The 17,316-nt window shown below is 40.8% G+C and overlaps 1 protein-coding gene and 1 long non-coding RNA gene across 5 annotated transcripts in view; both read right to left on the minus strand.

Annotated features, from left to right (window-relative positions):
* RBMS3 (RNA binding motif single stranded interacting protein 3) overlaps positions 1-17,316 on the minus strand; it is a 703,903-nt gene that overhangs the window by 652,582 nt on the left and 34,005 nt on the right. The gene's annotated exons all lie outside the window — the stretch shown is intronic.
* On the minus strand, positions 2,360-4,694 carry LOC136287201 (uncharacterized). The gene is made up of 3 exons (XR_010720114.1): positions 4,670-4,694; positions 3,653-4,087; positions 2,360-2,857 (listed from the first exon to the last, which is right to left on the minus strand). It is a non-coding gene; the product is annotated as an uncharacterized lncRNA (long non-coding RNA).

The raw sequence follows: 17,316 nt of genomic DNA on the forward strand, positions 1-17,316 counted from the left end.
CCTGGGGTTGTTTGGAGAAAAGGTGTATGTAGAAATGAAATGTACATCAAACATTGTGGGCATTCACACAGAGTAAAATAGATTTAGCTTGCATGTTGAGATGCTGGAAGGGAGAAGTATCTGAAAGAGTAATTAAGAATAAAATACCATAAAAAGCCATGTAGCCCTTTTATCTTACACCCTCTTTAAATTCCTGCTTTTCCTTCAGCTTCCTCCCAGTCAGATCTTCTTTCATATAACTTACATATTAAGTACTTTCATGCTCTGTGTAAAAATAGTGTCAGGTTGTTCTAGTTTCTAGCAGGGAAATTACTGAGACGCAGCTGTTGTGAAAAAATAGATAAAGGAAGCCTTCTTTCAGAGCCTTGTCACTGAGAAAGAGAAACCAGATGTTGCTATCCCTGCTCAGCCCCCCTCCATTATTGTACTTTTTGGCTTAGGAAATTCCCAAATCTAGGAAAGTACAACCAAGTGGTATCTCCATAAGCTCACTGAGACATCTGCTACTTCCTTGTGCTGGAGATACTATCTGGACTTTCACACTGAGACTGTTTCTGGCACTTCTTACATTTACCAATTCCCACATGCTGAAACAGACACATCAGCCTACAAAGCCAGGCAGCTCTGGGGCCATCCCTGCCATGAGACATACTCTAAACCCATCCAAAGTCATTTTTCCTCCCTGCAGAAGCCTATGCCAAGACCCCGTCATTTTGAAATCTCTACTATAACATTTCATGGCCATTCCAAAAGACACCACTGCTTGCAGAATATAGTTATAAAATACTGCCCCATAAACTCTGAAAACTATTCAGGGGACTATAAAATCATCACATAAACTCTCACCAGAAACAAGGGCGGGGGGGGGAAAGTAATAGAAATTGAAACTTCTTGAAGGAAGGATAGTAAATATGTTTTTATTTTACAGTAATTAACACCACCTCCTTGTTACCTTCAGATCTTTTAAGGTGTCACACTAAATGCTGCTCTTCATGAAAAGTAACTTTTAGCCATTTCTAAAAGGCAGAAAAATTACTTCTGAGTAAGAAAGCTAAACTGCTTTTCTTAAAACAACATATTCAAAAAGTCTTACAGGTGTGTCCTGACAGAAATAACTCCATCAAAAACCTAGAGATATTACTTGGGTTTTATGCTTATAGGGTGATTTTCTATTCCCACAAAAGCCAATGGAAATTTTGACATCCACTTCAATGGTGACAGAATTTCACTCACTGACTTAAATAACATTTATTAGATTTTCATGTTAAATGCAGAGGAAAATCCTGTTCAGGATTCCTGCTAATCCAGACTCAGAGTTTCTACACAACTAAAGCAAGAAAGTTGGTAACCTCAGATCTCTTCTAAACTGTACAGAAATGACCCAATTTCCCACATTCTTTTGAATACTAAATCTTTGAAGCCTGTGATGAGGGAGGAACCGCTATGTTGCACTTTGAGTTTCACTCAGTATTCTGACTGCAGTCTTTGTGAGTCTGCAAGGATTTACATTCATTGTCTCTCCAGAGTCCCTTGCAAAATGATTTCTAAAAATTCTCTCTTTCAACTACTATTAGACACTGTCTAATACAGGAACAAGGAATTCCTGGCCCAAGGGCCAGATACAATCTCCAACTTAATTTCAGGCAGTCTGCAGCCAAATGAGTTTGTATGTGTGTGTTTATTACTGGCTGAAAAACCAAAGTGCTTATTGACATATGACTTGCCAAATGCCTCCGAGGGACCTAGCTGGTCCTTCTCAAGGAAAGGACCTCTACTCCAGGGCTAATAAACTGCAACTCAATATCACAGCTACCAACCAAACAACACAGAAACACAATGTTGCAGATTATTCCAGAGTATACAAATGTAGTATTCCAATGTCATTGTCACATATGTTTGCCACCCTGCTGCAAAGGGCAACATTTGCAAGGCGTTATTGAGGCTACTCAGTACTGGCAGCTTCAAATCAGTAAATGGCAAAGATGAAGAGGCAGGAGGAGAGAAGGAAGATATTACTATACCTTGAGCTTCAGAGTTCAGAGAAGATTTGGGGACTGCCAGGAAAACAAACAAACAAACAAGCATCTTTTTGCTTTCAAACATTTTTTGAGCATTTGATACAAAAAGCGAGGAAGACAGAGCGTAATTTTTGCAAGGCTCCTTTTTAAGCAAACTGCACTTTTATACCAAGCAACATTAAAAGAAGATGCAATAGATTCAGAGGGAAAAGAGTTCAGAACAGAGGAAGTTGCTCACATCCCCCTGTTTCTTGATCTGAACCATCTCATATCCATCTAGGTTATTCCTGTTTCCTCTATCTGTCACAGATAAATGACTGTTCATGCAGTAAGAGCCACTGCTATGCAACAGCTGTGCCCTAATGGACATTTTTAAAGTTCCTTGGGTTAGCAGAAGCAGGGAAGGAAGGAAGGGAGGAGGGGAAGAACAGAGGGAGGGAGAGAGGGAAGGTGGAAGGAAGCAAGGAAGGGCTGATGAGGTGGAGAGGCAAATGAGAGAGAGGAAAATGTAATGAGTTTACATTGTCACCCTTCATAAATCTTGATCATGTCTTCAACAAGATCTAGAAAAATCACAATTTCACTCCAGGACAGGGATGTTCATTACCCAGGTTCAAACTGTATGAAAAATTACTGTGGGAGAATCACTCACAATTGATTTATGGCTAAATTGAGGGAAGTGGAACTGCCATGGCCAACCCACTGCCTCCAAAGTATCTTCCAATCTTGCACCAACACTAAAAGCTTTGCAGGAAGCTGCTTTTATCATTTGTGTACCCAAACACAAGGCATTAGCCCAGTACATCCCATTAATCACTGCAGCCACATAGAAATGAAAGCTGTAATAAAATGGAGAAAGGGGAAAATTAATAATTTAGTACTTGATCTCTATCTGGAAAAATACACCATTCTAAAATAAACACTTCTCTCTTTACAAGCCTGAAAGAGTCCTTAAAAATATTTATACTAAAAAAATCTAACCAATTTATTAATGTTTCTTTAAGAAAAAAAAATCTTTCTGTCAGAGGGAAGACTCGGGCTTCAGAATATTTGTTCTTCTTATTTTTAAAAAATACCAAATTTCTTGAGAGTTGTTCAAGGCAAGCTAGACAAAGGGATGGCTTTGTATAACAGATCGTTTTGGAGATCAGCTGTTCAATGTCTCCATATGCTTCAAATCAATACCAAGGGCACATGGATGTTTAGACTGATTTCTGTGCTCCAAGAAGTGCAAAAATATCTAAAGCCATGCATTCTGTGCTCACCAGCACGTTCATCATGAACAGACACATTACTTAAGAGCTGCATCATGCCTTCAGGAAGATTTAACTCGTACAAAGAGTTAGATATATTCAAATAACAGGTTGAAAACTGGAGCATGAAAAACTAAGTAACAAACCCTCTGATGAGGCACATTTGTTGGGATTTAGGTTCTTTTAGGACTACAGCTGTCACTTATCCTTTACCCCTCCTAAAATCTTAAAGTTGAGGTCATGACATTAAGACTGAATTGTTAATATCACCTCCCAAATCAGTCATAATTACTATATTTTTGAACCACTGTGGGGTTTCATCCTGAATCCCTGTGGGCCTATGCTATGGGATGAGAAGAGACTAACTTCCTGACCTCTCACCTCCAACATAAGCAGTATCCTCCATACTTGTACCAGTTCTCCTCTTCACTATCTCCTAAGGCTATGTTTTTGGTCCTTCTTCTGGCAGGACCTTTCTCAAGCTCTTGAATGTTTTTGTCACCCGTTTTTCAATCCTCCTGTTTCAGTCACGTCCTTTTTGAGTTCGGGAGGCCAAACTTGTGTACTGTGTTCTAGCTGAGACCACAGGCACAGCTTTATACAAAAGGCTGTACAATATCCTCTCAGTTACTCAACTTCTTAGCAATCTTGAATGACGTGCAACCTAATATCACAGTTGGGTTTTGGCCGTTGTAATTTGATCACTTGTCCCCGCTGATCTCTCATACTCATCTCCTCTGGATATGTCAGGACTGACTGTTCACACTCAATCGTTCTTTATTCACCACTGATCTTCAGCCAGCACTGTTCTGCCCACTTGGTGGAAAACGTTAGAATTAATACTTCTTGCTCCTTCTGAATAGACTGTGTGAGTATTTCCACACAGATTTTGCAATATGGTGGCTCCAGCTCTCTCTCAATAAATAGGTAAACAACAGAAATCTTTGTTAATTTGCAGCTGTCCAGTGCCCAACTTTAGTCTCTTTCTACCCCAACAGATTAGCCTAACCCTCTGCTTTTCCTCTCCTCCCCAGCTTTCAGTCTGATAATAGTATCTTATCTGTTACTCCACAACACTGGAGTCTTTGTAGGGTTTTTTTGTCCAGAGCTCTGTCACTCACAGCATTTTGTTTCCAATCACTCATTACTTTTCTAATACATTCTCCGTGCTAGAAGATCACTGAAACATTGGTTCTTATGGCAAAACAAAAACAAAAAATAAACCACCAAAAACAAAAACAACAAAACACACCCAAAACAACAAACCCACAACAAACAAACCAAAACAAACCAAGAAAAAAACACCCACCACCAAAAAACACCCACCAAGCCCCAAAAAACCTAACCCCACTAAACTACTAAACTGGTGGACTACATCATGCCGGTCTGCTACTTTACCATTGTTTTTAAATGAGGATTTCAAGTTGGTTGCCAAGTCCAGATGTAAAGTGTTACTTAAATATATCACTGAATTAACTAACTATGCTTGTAACTGAGTCACAGCTGAAGATCTGTTTCCAGTAGAATTTATAGGAGACACAAGCCTCAAATCACCGTGAAACCCAGCCACAAATCAAAGTCCTCTGGCATATGGGACCAATTGGTCTAGCAGAGGTTTGCTGGTGAAACACTCAGCAGTTTGTGCTTGAATCTCAGCCCTAGGCCACTCCATTTCTGCTCACAGCATTTTGCTATCTTCAGTATTGCACTGCTCTCCTTTGCAGATTCACGGGTGTTTGTGTGACTTCTGGAAACCAGAACATGTCCTGCTATTCTAGAAGCATGTCAAGGGTTCTTCTTGCCTCAAGGTCCTCCAGAATTTAAATTCTGAGCTCCAAAGGCTCATCTGCCATGCAGGAATTCAAGACTTTGATACAGGACACAAATAAGGAATCCAGGAAGGACAGGAAAAATGAGTAGGACACAGCATCTTCCATGATCTCTGCTGCATCAAGAAAGCAGCTCTATCAAGGATGGTTTTTCAATCCTTCTGCTCCAAGGAAAGGTCAGTTGGATGCTGTGTATCTTTGAGGATGAATGCTAGGAAAGAAAAAGCCAGAAGAATTCCACTGACTCAACCAGCATTTTGGAGAAAGGAAGCAAAGGAGGAAAGAAAATCTAGTGTGTCTGATGTGGTCCAACCTCACTTTCACCACCTTAGATGGAGAGACAGAGACTGCTGAAACCACAGCAGAAGCCAATATGACAGCAGGGTTATTGTAGATGATATCCGTAATAAAAAATGCAATAAAATTACAAGGATGCACTGGTGTTATTACACTTGAGAAATTAAATTCCAGCACTGAAAAACTCAAAGGCATAGACATATTCCGAAATCTTTCAGACAGCCCTCACAATGACAGCATTGCTTCCTCGGGGCTCAGTCCTGCCTTGCCTGAAATTAGAGTCTGCCTCCTTTTCAGTTTCAGCACTGCAAGACTAAACCTTGGCATCTTTGTTCTGTGTAAGCATCCACAGGTCAGTGAAGAAACTGCAGCCACTCTCCCTTGGATCCCTGTCCCACACTTGCTTGTTCAGGAGTCTGCAACTTTATCAATGTCTCATTATTGAATCAAATGCCACCACAGTGACTGAAATGCAGCCCAAAAGTGGGCACTTCTTGTCTGTTTGCCCCCAAGTCAACAGCACATAGGGCAAAAAGACAACATCAAAAACCCCTGTGGGTGACAGCTGCATTACATCATGTCATCCACTCCAGGATCATTGTGTCTGGGTTGGGAATATAGCCCTGTGCCCAGCATGCTCCCCATTTGCCTGTCAGTTTAGTGCAGTGGGTGCTGAGTAACCCTCCCTCTTCCTTACATCAGCATCTTTAAGGCTTTAATATTCTGTTTGATCTGTTTGAGGCTGTGGGAGGAGTAAGCAATTTTCTGTCTGGCTTATTAGCTAGGTAGGAAATACTCCCCAATAACCACATTCTGTAGCATTGGCTTTAGACCTTTTATCCATGACATTGTTCTGCCCTTTTTTTGGGTTTTTTATAAGACATTTTTGTTTAACTTTACACATTCAGGCAAGTAGATATAAGGCAAATAACCTGAGAGTCAACGTTATTTATAACTTTACTGCACATAACACCCTCATTCTCCCCACCACCCTTTCACTCTATAAAAATATACAAGAGTAAACAGTCACTCCAGAAAAAGAAACCCAGGCATCCAGTGTTAAAACTGAACAGTTAAGAGCTTTGCAGCAGCATATATTGAGAATAATGCCTTGCTATTTAGCCTGGTTACAGATGCACTATGCTGCAAATACTATGCTCTGGTATCAGCTTCTTTCTACAATCTTTACCACAAATCTGGAGGATTATGTAAGTGGAGGCCAAAAAACCCATTTTGGAGAATTGAAAAAAAGCAAGTATGTTTAAGACTTAGAACTTTAAATAAATTGTTCAAATCAGAATGAAAATGCTGAAGTATAGACAGTGTAATGTGAAAAAAAATGATGGGAAGGGGAAGGGGCAGGAAGTGTCTAGCTGAACAACTTTAGAGGAACAGCTCTGCCCAAATTTCTGCCCAGATATTGTGAGCAGCGTTTCACATCAGCCACCCACAGTTTCTTTCAAGGTACTGATAAAGGGGTAAGTGTCACCTAAAACAGAAACATCTATTACTCAAGCCTCCTGCTCGTCAGAGATGAGGCATAACCCTGGCTCATCTCTGTGGAAGCTTACAATAGCTTCAGAGCACTTGGCCAAAAGTTCCAACAAGCCTGTCATCAGGCTGAGAAGTGAAAGGGTACTCAAATGCTTCTTTTGTGTTGTCTCATGAAGAAGGTCTTTGGAAGAATTTTACAGGGAAGCTTTTAGAGAAAATAGAAATATTTATTTCTTTCCTCTACTGAGGATTTCTGAATTCACACTGACATTTGACTGAGCAGTTACTTAGCATGCTGTACACCACATTTCACTTACAACAAGAGCAGACACAGTAAAGCTCCCCTTTTCCCCAGAAGATGACAATAGTGTATATTTTTCATAGAGTGTTACAATTTTTCAAGGTTTGGGGGTGTTTTTTTCTTCTTTTTTTAAAGGCTCAAACAAGGGAAAATATGTTTGAAAGAAAGGATCTGTGATGAGAGGGACACTGAAACTGGAGATACAAAACTTGTTTCTATGATACATTAAATATCCTACCATGGTCAAACAGACACACACAATAACATTTATATGTGCAAAGGATCCACAACCACAGGTCTTCCACCACCTCTAGAAATTGCTTCAGCAGCAGATTTTGTAATCAGTCACAGGCACCTGTAAGAGAAAAGAATAAAAAACAAGTGTTAACAGAGAGACACTTCTCCCATCCACAGCTTGTAGCTCATTAGAATTTCGAAGAATCTTTAAGATCAAGGGTGACTAATTCATCTCCTGGTCCTGCACCATTCTGTGATCAGCAGATGACTGATATCTCTTTTATCTGTGATCCAGGTATACAGCAGGGGCAGCAGGGCTGTCCATGGAGACACACAGCAGTACCCAAACCTATAAAAGATGGAGGAGGTGAAGCAGCATCACACCTGTCAGCCTCCAGTCAGCAAGACCACCCTCCATGTGGTGCACAAAGTGGGTGTTTATACCCACCATGCAGCATTATGGTTTATGTCACTTGTGTTGTTAACAGCACACTGGGGAAAGGTAAGACAGCAAACACACATTTGTAATACACCACCCAGCTCATCTACAGGAGCAGTAAAACCTTTAAAACAGACATAACAGCAAAAGCAATTAAGGAAACTCCTTCAGTTCAGAGCTACCTGGGGCGAGCACATGAACTGGCATACAAGCTGCCTGGAGGCCCTGGAGAGCAGTTGCTGAATTAGTGAGGATTGGAACAACTAATTGGTGACTGTTTATCAAATAATACACTAGCAATTCCACTGTGCTCTAAGAGGGAGGCAAGAATAAAGCCAGTTCAGGTGCCACCACTGTGAACTTAGCATTTTTCTAAGATACGCAAGACATACTCTTAAACTCTTTTAAGTGTCCATATGCAGACTAGACAGAGGCTGGCAGGAGGCACATTTATAAGTGCATTTATATCAGGTGTGTCTGCTAGTTCAAAGGACTCAAACAAAACCCATTGTCTAAAAAAAACACAGATGTGGTTTGGAGAGGAGAAGGAGGACAACTTATCACTTTTGAGGTGGGAGGAAGGGATGGCAAATATGGTACTAATTAATATAAAACTTTCTCCTTCCTTGCTGCCCTGCTGTCCCCAAACACACAAAATGAAGAGTCTACTCTGCTCTGCTCTCTCAATACTCTTGGCACGTACCTCCTTCTCTCTCCCCCTCAAACTCCCTCTCTCTCCATAAAGGGGCATGAAATGAGAAATTTTAGCAAGGTTTCTTTACAGAAGAGAGGCTTGGCTTCAAGCCCAGTACACATATGTGGGAGGGAGTCTTCAGAGAGAGACTCCCTCAGCACTGCCCAAGAAAGCCCTGCTTCTCACGGTCCGCAAGAGAGGTTTTCTGGGACTCGCTGGCTCAAGCCCCACCAGTCCCTCAGAGACAATAAATGCCCAAAGAGGTAAAAAAAAAAATCTACATGACACTGCCTTGAATTTCCTTAGTTTGAACTTTAGGAAAAAATGACCACATGTCGAGAAGAATGGCTAAAAGAACCCCAAACCCAAACAAAAATCAATCAAAAAAAACTTGGGGTGTCATTGGATTTCCCTTGTATGTAGCATGTCCAGTTGTATGAATTACTCAATTTATATTAAGGATTATTTGCTGTCTTTAGCTTCATAGAGATGATTTCTTTTCAACAAGTCCTTGTAGACTCTTGTAACGGTGTGTTGGTATAGTTATACAAGCACAGACAATTTGCACCTACAAAAAGGCTGTTTGAAGGTATAGTTTAACAACACTTCCATGAACAAATTGAGCTGTCGAAGAAAAAAATCCCTTTTTTCCCTTGGTCTAACTTCATACATTCTAGGGCTTTTGCTAGCATAGCAATGATGACAAAACTATAATAAATCCCTACCTGACGCAGCTATGCCAGCAAGACTAAAGCCTTCCTCTCAATTAGTTTGAAGTACTTCATATTTAAGCAACATTTAGTTAACAAGATTTTCCCCTCACAGCACTGTGCAAACCCCCCTATCACCTGGCTTTGCATTGCTTCCTGCCCATACTCTGGTAACCATGGATCTCCCAGACAACATTTACAGCATCAAGTGTGCAACTGCAGGCTCACCTAGGGCCATTTGAAAGGAGTTTATTTTTGATTGTTTAAAAAATCTCCCTCCATCATACAGACAGACATTCTGCAACTTCTGATGAACCCTCATCCCCAGTTTACAGCCAATTCTGCCCCACTTCTTGGTATTGCGGTAGTAAATGCTGTACCGCACAGTTGAAATGTATGTTTGTTTTAGTCGTTTCTCCACCCTGTTTTAAAATGCACAACACGAACCAAACGCATCTAGTTTCCTCAGCTATATTTCCACTTTGAACATAACAGGAGGTAAACAAAGCAGACAGCTCTTAACTGATTCTTTTTTCTGTAATTAAGTGGGAGTTTCTTACCATGCCCAATGAAATCCAGAATGCTTCAGTGTAGATGCCTGAAAAAGAGAGAAAAGTGTTTAAAAGACAGTCTTTTGCTCAATGAAAATCTAACTCAAAAAAAAAAAAAAAAAAAAAAAAAAAAAAAAAAAAAAAAAAGCTATTGCCAGCATATTTCTATAGGTTGAGTTAAATAAATAAATACTTATCTGATTAATTGTTGCCTGGAATCCATTTGTGCTTGTATCTCTTGAGTTAGAGGCCATATTAAAAAAACTGCACAGGAGATTTGAAATCTGAGGACAACCTAAAGCTTGATTCTAAGAAGGCTCAATGCACCAGTACTTTCCCATGGCGTGGGTGAGACAGGTTTAGTCATCAGGTGTGACAGAGAGCAGTCTGTTGCAATCCAACATTACGTGGAGAGCCAACTAGAAAGCAACGTATTTAGCACATACACTGCACACATTACAATACCCTCAAAGAAAAGAAAATCAGGTGTTTCAGTACACAGGTTTTATTCAGGTCAGCTGCATTTCAGTCGCTCTGAAAAGCTACAGCAAGTGCCTGGATGGAAAGATGTTCACAACTTGGAGATAATGCCAGACATCAACATCGCTGTTATTCACATGTGGGTGACACACTAATGTACTATGTATATAGCTATTAAGACAAAAAGACCCCTCAATATTATTAAAATATCTTTGCAAATTAGGACTTCAGTCAGAACCTGGTTTTGTCCATCTCAGATCCCTCTTTTTTAAAATCCTTCTGCCTTTCTCTTCTGCAAGAACACTCACTGAAATCGTTTCACAAAAGCTCAAATTGCTTTTTAAGGGCAGGAGCTTGTTTGTCATGTGTTTAAACAATACCCTGGCACAGGGTGGGTGTAAATTACATGGGTAGAGACAGATGGGATAGGCTCAGAGACTGAGGAAGTCGAGCATCCTATCACACTCACAACTTCCACTTTTTTCCTCCTCAGACAAGTGCAAGCAGCCTCAGCCCCTTTCCCAGCCCCTCTGTCCCAACCTCTGGGACTCCCCAGCTCCCAGCAATCTCTGGTGAGGTGATTCCCTGAACCAGAACCGCATTTTTGTGTACAGTAGCCTTTGGGAGAGCTTTCTTTAAGGGGCATGTCCAAACACCCCTATCAGCATGGGAACTCCTGGCATCTCTAATATCCCAGGGCAATTTCACAGCTACAGGAAGTCCTTTTTGCTAGCTTTAAAACTGTCACCTAAACATTCTCTTGAGGCTGCTTGGCTCCCATGGAATGAGAGAGTGAATGGGCATTTTCTTTTTGCTTTCTCCATGCCACTTGAGAGTTCATAGACCTTTGTTTCTTCCTGCTCAGATAGATGCCCAAGTGTTGTTTGCCATATGGAAGTCACTCCACATTTTTATCAGTATTTCCTGTATTATCTCCCCTTCTGCATCCTTTCTAAAATGATGGAGCAAGGATGCAACATTGAAGTGTGCCATGCATTTATGCTGTAGCATAAAGACTTTTCTTTTTGCTCACAATTTCTTTACCAATCAGTCCCAGTATTAAGGGTTTTTTTCTTCTTCTCATTCTTACTGCACATTCAGCAGACATTTTTATACAATTATTATCAGCCAAGGTTTCTTTACAAATGATAATTTAGATTCCATCACTGTGTATTTCAATTTAGAACTGTTTATCTTCCTCTGCACTATTCTATGTTCGTCAACATTGAATTTCAGCTGGCAGGTCATCCTTCAGTCACTCTCTATGGTGAGGTTTTGTAGTCCCATAGTGCATCCTCACCTCAGCTCTCTTGTCTGATCTGGTATCATCAGGAGGCATTTTTTTCCTCATTCTCCACCTCTTTCAGGACTACACTGAACAGCATCAGACTCAACAGCATGATTTCACTTGTCTTTTCATCCCTTCTCTAAAAGCTGGTCAGTTTCCCCTCATTTTTATTTCCTCAACTGAAACTATCAATAATTAGGGACTTTGCCCCTTTCCCCATGGCAGCTTGATTTCATTGAAAGTTTTTGAAGGTGTCAGAACATCAGATGAACAAAATGTCAGATGAACAAAACAAACAAAACCTAGAAAATTTGTTTTTGTGATTATAACATAAGCACAAACATCCTGAAGCTCAAAATTCTTCTGTCCTAAATCTACTGTCCAACTCTTCCTTAAAGCAATCCTTATCCTTCACACACCAAGCTTTTAACTTCTTCTTGAAATGACAGCATATATTACCTACACCCTGGAACAACTCCTCCCCAGCCACAGGAGTTACCCCATCTGTGGGGAAAGTGTCACTCTCCTCAAAGAGAGTTTTTCTCACTGTGCTTTCTTGAATCACAGAGAACTGCTAACAGGAGGGCCAGTTCCAGACCCAGTTATGGGGCTGCAAGTGCCTCCTTGCTTCCAGGACCATTAAGCCAAGGTAAGTAGTAGGAGACGCCAGCTCTGGAGATTTTTTTTTCTATATAGTCCATCAGGAAAGACATTTTTTCCCTGTTCTTCTGTATTTTGGAAAAGCTGTAGCTCTTCTCTCCCATTCTCAGCCTTCTTGTACACACGCATAGGTTGAACAATGATGCATGTTCCATGCTCACACAAACCCTCTGGTTTTGAATGTCGTTCAAACAACACAATGCCACATATGGTTTCCCAGTGTTCAAGAGCAGTTCAGAAGCCCCAATTTAGACTCTGAGGCCCACCAAATAAAAAGGAATGTGATGCATATGTTCCCAGTTCTAGCTCAGCAAATATAGGCTAGAGGATGAGAAAAACATCAAGCCTGGTGACTTAATATTACACTAGATGAATAAGTATCATTTTCTAAATAAAAATAATTGGCTCAAATATAATGCCAATAACCCTTCAGGGACTTGAGCTGGTGAGCACCACTGAGAATAATAAAAGAGGAAATTCTTACTGCATGCATACACTTTAAGAACAAAAACACAGTGTGAGAATTTCAATTCCAATGATTTGGATAAAGCTGGCTGCCCTGAATCAGCAAGCAAAGCACAACGGGTATACTGAAGTACCAAACCAAAAGAACTGTAACTTTTGGACAGCAATCCAACCTCAGCTAAACACAACTCCAGGATTGCTAGGACAACACACCGAGTGAATGTTGTGCTACAACAGGTAGCTTCTTTAGGTACAGGCCTCTGGCACACACCAGAAGTGGCTGGTGGTCCTCACAGAGAAGTGCTGTGGATGGAAAGGTGTCTGCTCAGGCCCTGCATGGCTCTTTCCTGCACCAGAAGCAGTACATACTTGCACCTAAGCAATGAAGATTTGAAAAAAATAAAACTTGAAGGAAATAGATACTGGTATTATTCTGATTCTGCCTTCTCCAGCAGAGATCTGCTCACTGCAGCCTTAAAGCATAGAAGCAGCTGGTACTTTCTCCTCAGAGGAGACTACTCCAGAGAGAGACTGGTCAACACTGCAATTAAAGGATGCACTTACTCATTACACAGACCCTCTAGATTTCCCCAAGGTAACCAGTGAAACTCTAGTCTACCTTTTTCAAGGGCATAAACACTGTGGGAACAGAGCAGTCAGCCCCTGCCATCCTGGTCAGGATGCACCTCCTGCAGCACTCGTTGCTTCCTTAAGACCCAGTGCAGCAGGGAGCAAGAAGTGGATTCAGCCCAGTTCATTCACCATTTAAAAATTAATGGCAAATGCAACCTCTCTAGCTGCAGGTAAGGCACCCCAGAGACCTCTGAAAACTAATGTCAGCCCTCCAACTCCTGTTCCTATTACAGCACTAATCTTCAGGTTCATCCACACACCGGTAAATGCTTAAATCAGCCTATTAACTCTACCAAAGGACTGATTTTCACTCGTCTCACATACACAGAAAGGTAAATGCTACATGCCGATACACACATTTTGCTATCAAAGAATGACTTCGAAGTATCAAATTTTTAATATCACATACTTATTTACCGATGCCTGCCCTAGCAGGCATATGTAACCTAATACTGTATTTTACTGATATTGCAGACAGTATAACCAATCTCCTAAACTCTCAACACTCTCAATGGATTAGTATGATGTGTGGAGCAGTTTTAGCTTACAAAGCACTACTTTAGTGTGTAGAGTTATTGATTTAACTTAGAAATTCTGCTATGTCCTGTATTTTTACTGATTTACCTTTACAGTAGTGTAAGAATATCTTTTCTGCCCCAAAAAAATCTTTAACACACTTCCTTATCCAATGCAAAATATTGCTCCTAGTAGGATATTGGGACAGGCGCTCAGTAATCAAAATTACTGACTTTTGGAAATATTTTTTTTTTGTGTTTCAGGGCTCGTCCCACATTACTCATGTCTTTTTTTTTTCTAAATAAACCTGGCATACTCCCTAAAGTTTCCAGAAATTTCTCAAAGAAACACCTGCAGTTATGTATCAGCATATCCTTTCCCCACTTCCAGTCTCAAGCTGGGCAGATACTGATACAAAAGGAAAAATTTTTCCCCCCATCTGGAACACTTCCCAAAGGTGCTGATGCATTTTCCTTCTTCTCAGCCATAGTAGTCACTCAATCCTCTAGTCTCCTCTCCTTCTGAATGCTGTAGGAATCTCCCGTGTGCTCTGGTCTCAGTTCAATTCTAGCACATATAGATAGCTGTAGCTGAACAGTGCATACAAATGACAGCAATTAAATAATTCTGTGGCATTGCTAAAAGCTTATTTTGAAAGTACATTTTAAAAACAAGACCAATTCTGAGAATCATTCAGCAATGTCAATGGCATTCTCCTCCAGCTTTTCTTCATTAGCGGCTGTCTCTGCATCCATGCAACTCCAACTCCTACCTTTTGCCCTGCACCACACCTCTTTCATCACTGTTTATACAGTATATTTTCTTCTGTTAACTATTCTGTATGTTTAAATCCTCCTTTACTCTGCTGTGTTAATCAATAACAGCCCCCACCACCACTATCTTTCATTCCTCTGCTAATCAATGTGATATTGAAAGTGCTTCAATTTTACCTTATGATGACTTCACATGGCACAAACCATCACTAAAAAAGAAGCCAAGTCTAGCTCTAGAAATATACTTTCCCTCTTTTTCTTTGCAGAGGTAGACTTACATCAACAATTAAATATGCCAAAAAGCTCACCTAGTCTGTATCTTGAGGTACCCCAATTCATCACATTTTTGTACATTCAATGAATTATAGTCTTTGCACGTACAAAGACTATAATTCATTGAATGTACAGAAAATGTGGTATTTTCTGTATTCATCAAAACTCTCCGTATCATCTCATGGCCAGTAGCCAGTGACATGGCATGTGACTTCAGTAAGGGCTTAGACTTACAAATAGTTGCTACACATCTGTTGATTCACATCAACCAGTTACACGTATGTTTTTCTCTGGCTTATGGGAAATGCAGGATAACTCACATTAGCTTCAAAGAAGTCTTGCCTCACAGAAAGAATGCCATATGGTTCTATCCCACTTCAACACCACAAGGAAATTGCGACAGAAAGGATTTACACATTAAAGCATCACTTTAGTCTCAGATACTTTACCTTAGTCTACAGTGTTTCCACACCTTCACACTTTAAGATAATGCTATCATAGTATCTGGATGCTACCAAATCCTCTCTATGTTAAAAAATATATTTAAGTCTCTATCTAAACTTCTGTTATGGTAAATCAAGCCCTGTGATTTCAGAAGGCACATAGATCATAGATAAATGGGTCTAGCAACCAAAATCTTCTCTCTCACACAATGATAAATTGTGCCATTCCAGCAGCTATTTAGACCTCACTGCCTGAACTCATGCTGACCTGAAACATACCCATTCCTTCATTACCCCAAGCTTTGTGTCATGTGCAGCATCAAACAACTTATCTTCTTCCTGCTTACAACACCTCCAGCAATAGCACTCTTTTCAGAGTTAAAAGAGGAAAAAAAAGCAGACTATTTAAAATGAACTGATGCTTATGAAGTTTAAACAAAACAGGATAGCACACACAACTCTGTTCTGTATTTTTCAGCAGCACAATATCCTGCGGTGGCCTCAGCCAGCTGGGCTCTGTGACCCTGGGACTGATCCCTTGAGTGTGTTCCTGTTTTATCAAGCAATGAACACTCCAGCCCCAAAGCCAGCAAGAAGTTTGTCACTGGCTTTAGCTGAGAATAGGAACCAGCTCAATCGTAAGAAACCTTGAGCTAAATAAAGCAGCAAGAAAAGGCACAGGAGGGAGGTGGGGGGGTGTCAGCTCGGAGTGCTGTGGGGCACAGCTCTGCTTGTTGCCAAGGTTACTTGGTACTTCCCCACATAAGATTTCATTTTCAATCACCAATAAATCTGCAAAAGTTTGACCCCCTTGAGTGGGAAACTGGGGTTGAAATGCATTAAATATGGGCTGCAGCCTGATTTGGGAGGGAGGAAAATGTTTCCAAACATAATATTGTAGGCAGTTTTGAAAAAGAGGTTACAAGGAAATGTGTGGATGAGGAAAGCTCTTTTCCAGGAAAGACTTGCCACTATGGCCCTGCTTTGGGTCTGACAACAAATATGACACATCAAAAATTTACTGTTTGTGTCAGGCATGTGTCTAAACAAAAACCTGCCTGAATATGAACAAGGTGTAAGTCCTCAAACAGAATGGAAAAGAAAAACAGCAGTTAAAAAACAGTCAATAAAGATTTATTCAATTTTTAGCTGCTTTAGCTGATAAGCTGCTTAGGCAATTTTAGTCATTCCCTCAAGGCTCCCAAGCCAGCAGGTTTGCTCCAGGCTGGGGCTGAGCAGGACTTTCCCTGAAACTGCAATTCCAGTGTGCTGAATGCCATTCTGTAAAAAAGCATGGATACACTCTTCCTCCACCAGTGTCTCCCCAGCCAACAAGACATTTGCACCAGTGAACATGGAAGAGAGAGTTTTCAGAACCAAACATAGTAGGGGGGAAAAAGTGTCAGACTTGCACCATTTAGAGAGAAATAGAGAGTGAAAAAAGTATGTAGGAAGAGAAATTTCTCTCCCTAAACCCTTAATGACTAGCCTGGAAAGGCTGAAATTACAATAGATGAGAAATGGGATCTGAAAGTCATGGAAACTGAGATCATTCACAAGTCAGGCACTGAAATCTGGCTAAAAAACACGACGAAGAGGTGTGGCAATGTGGGTGTGAGTCTCAGCTCTGATGAACTTGGATGCAGAAGAAATGCTGAGACTACGTCCAGGGGTACCAATTGGCTGAAGAACCTTTGGAAAGGAGTCCAGGCCTGAGATTCAGTGGGAACAAACCAACACATCAGAAAACACCAAAGTCCAAGCAGAGACAGACCAGAGGAAGATCCTTGATCAGGGCAATTTTTGTGGCTGAGCCAAAAAATGAGATTTCTGTCAAATACCTACAAAGTGAATCAGAAAGGGGATTGGTGCTGCTTGATGCCAGCCTGTGGGAAAGATGCTTGGTGGCAACCAATTATTCCACTCGTGGCCCTGCTTGATGTGGTGGACAGGAAGATCTCT

Source organism: Chamaea fasciata, unplaced genomic scaffold, assembly GCF_029207755.1.
Source record: "Chamaea fasciata isolate MVZ Bird 193981 ecotype frontalis unplaced genomic scaffold, bChaFas1.0.hap1 SCAF_1, whole genome shotgun sequence".
Taxonomy (NCBI): Eukaryota; Metazoa; Chordata; class Aves; order Passeriformes; family Sylviidae; genus Chamaea; species Chamaea fasciata.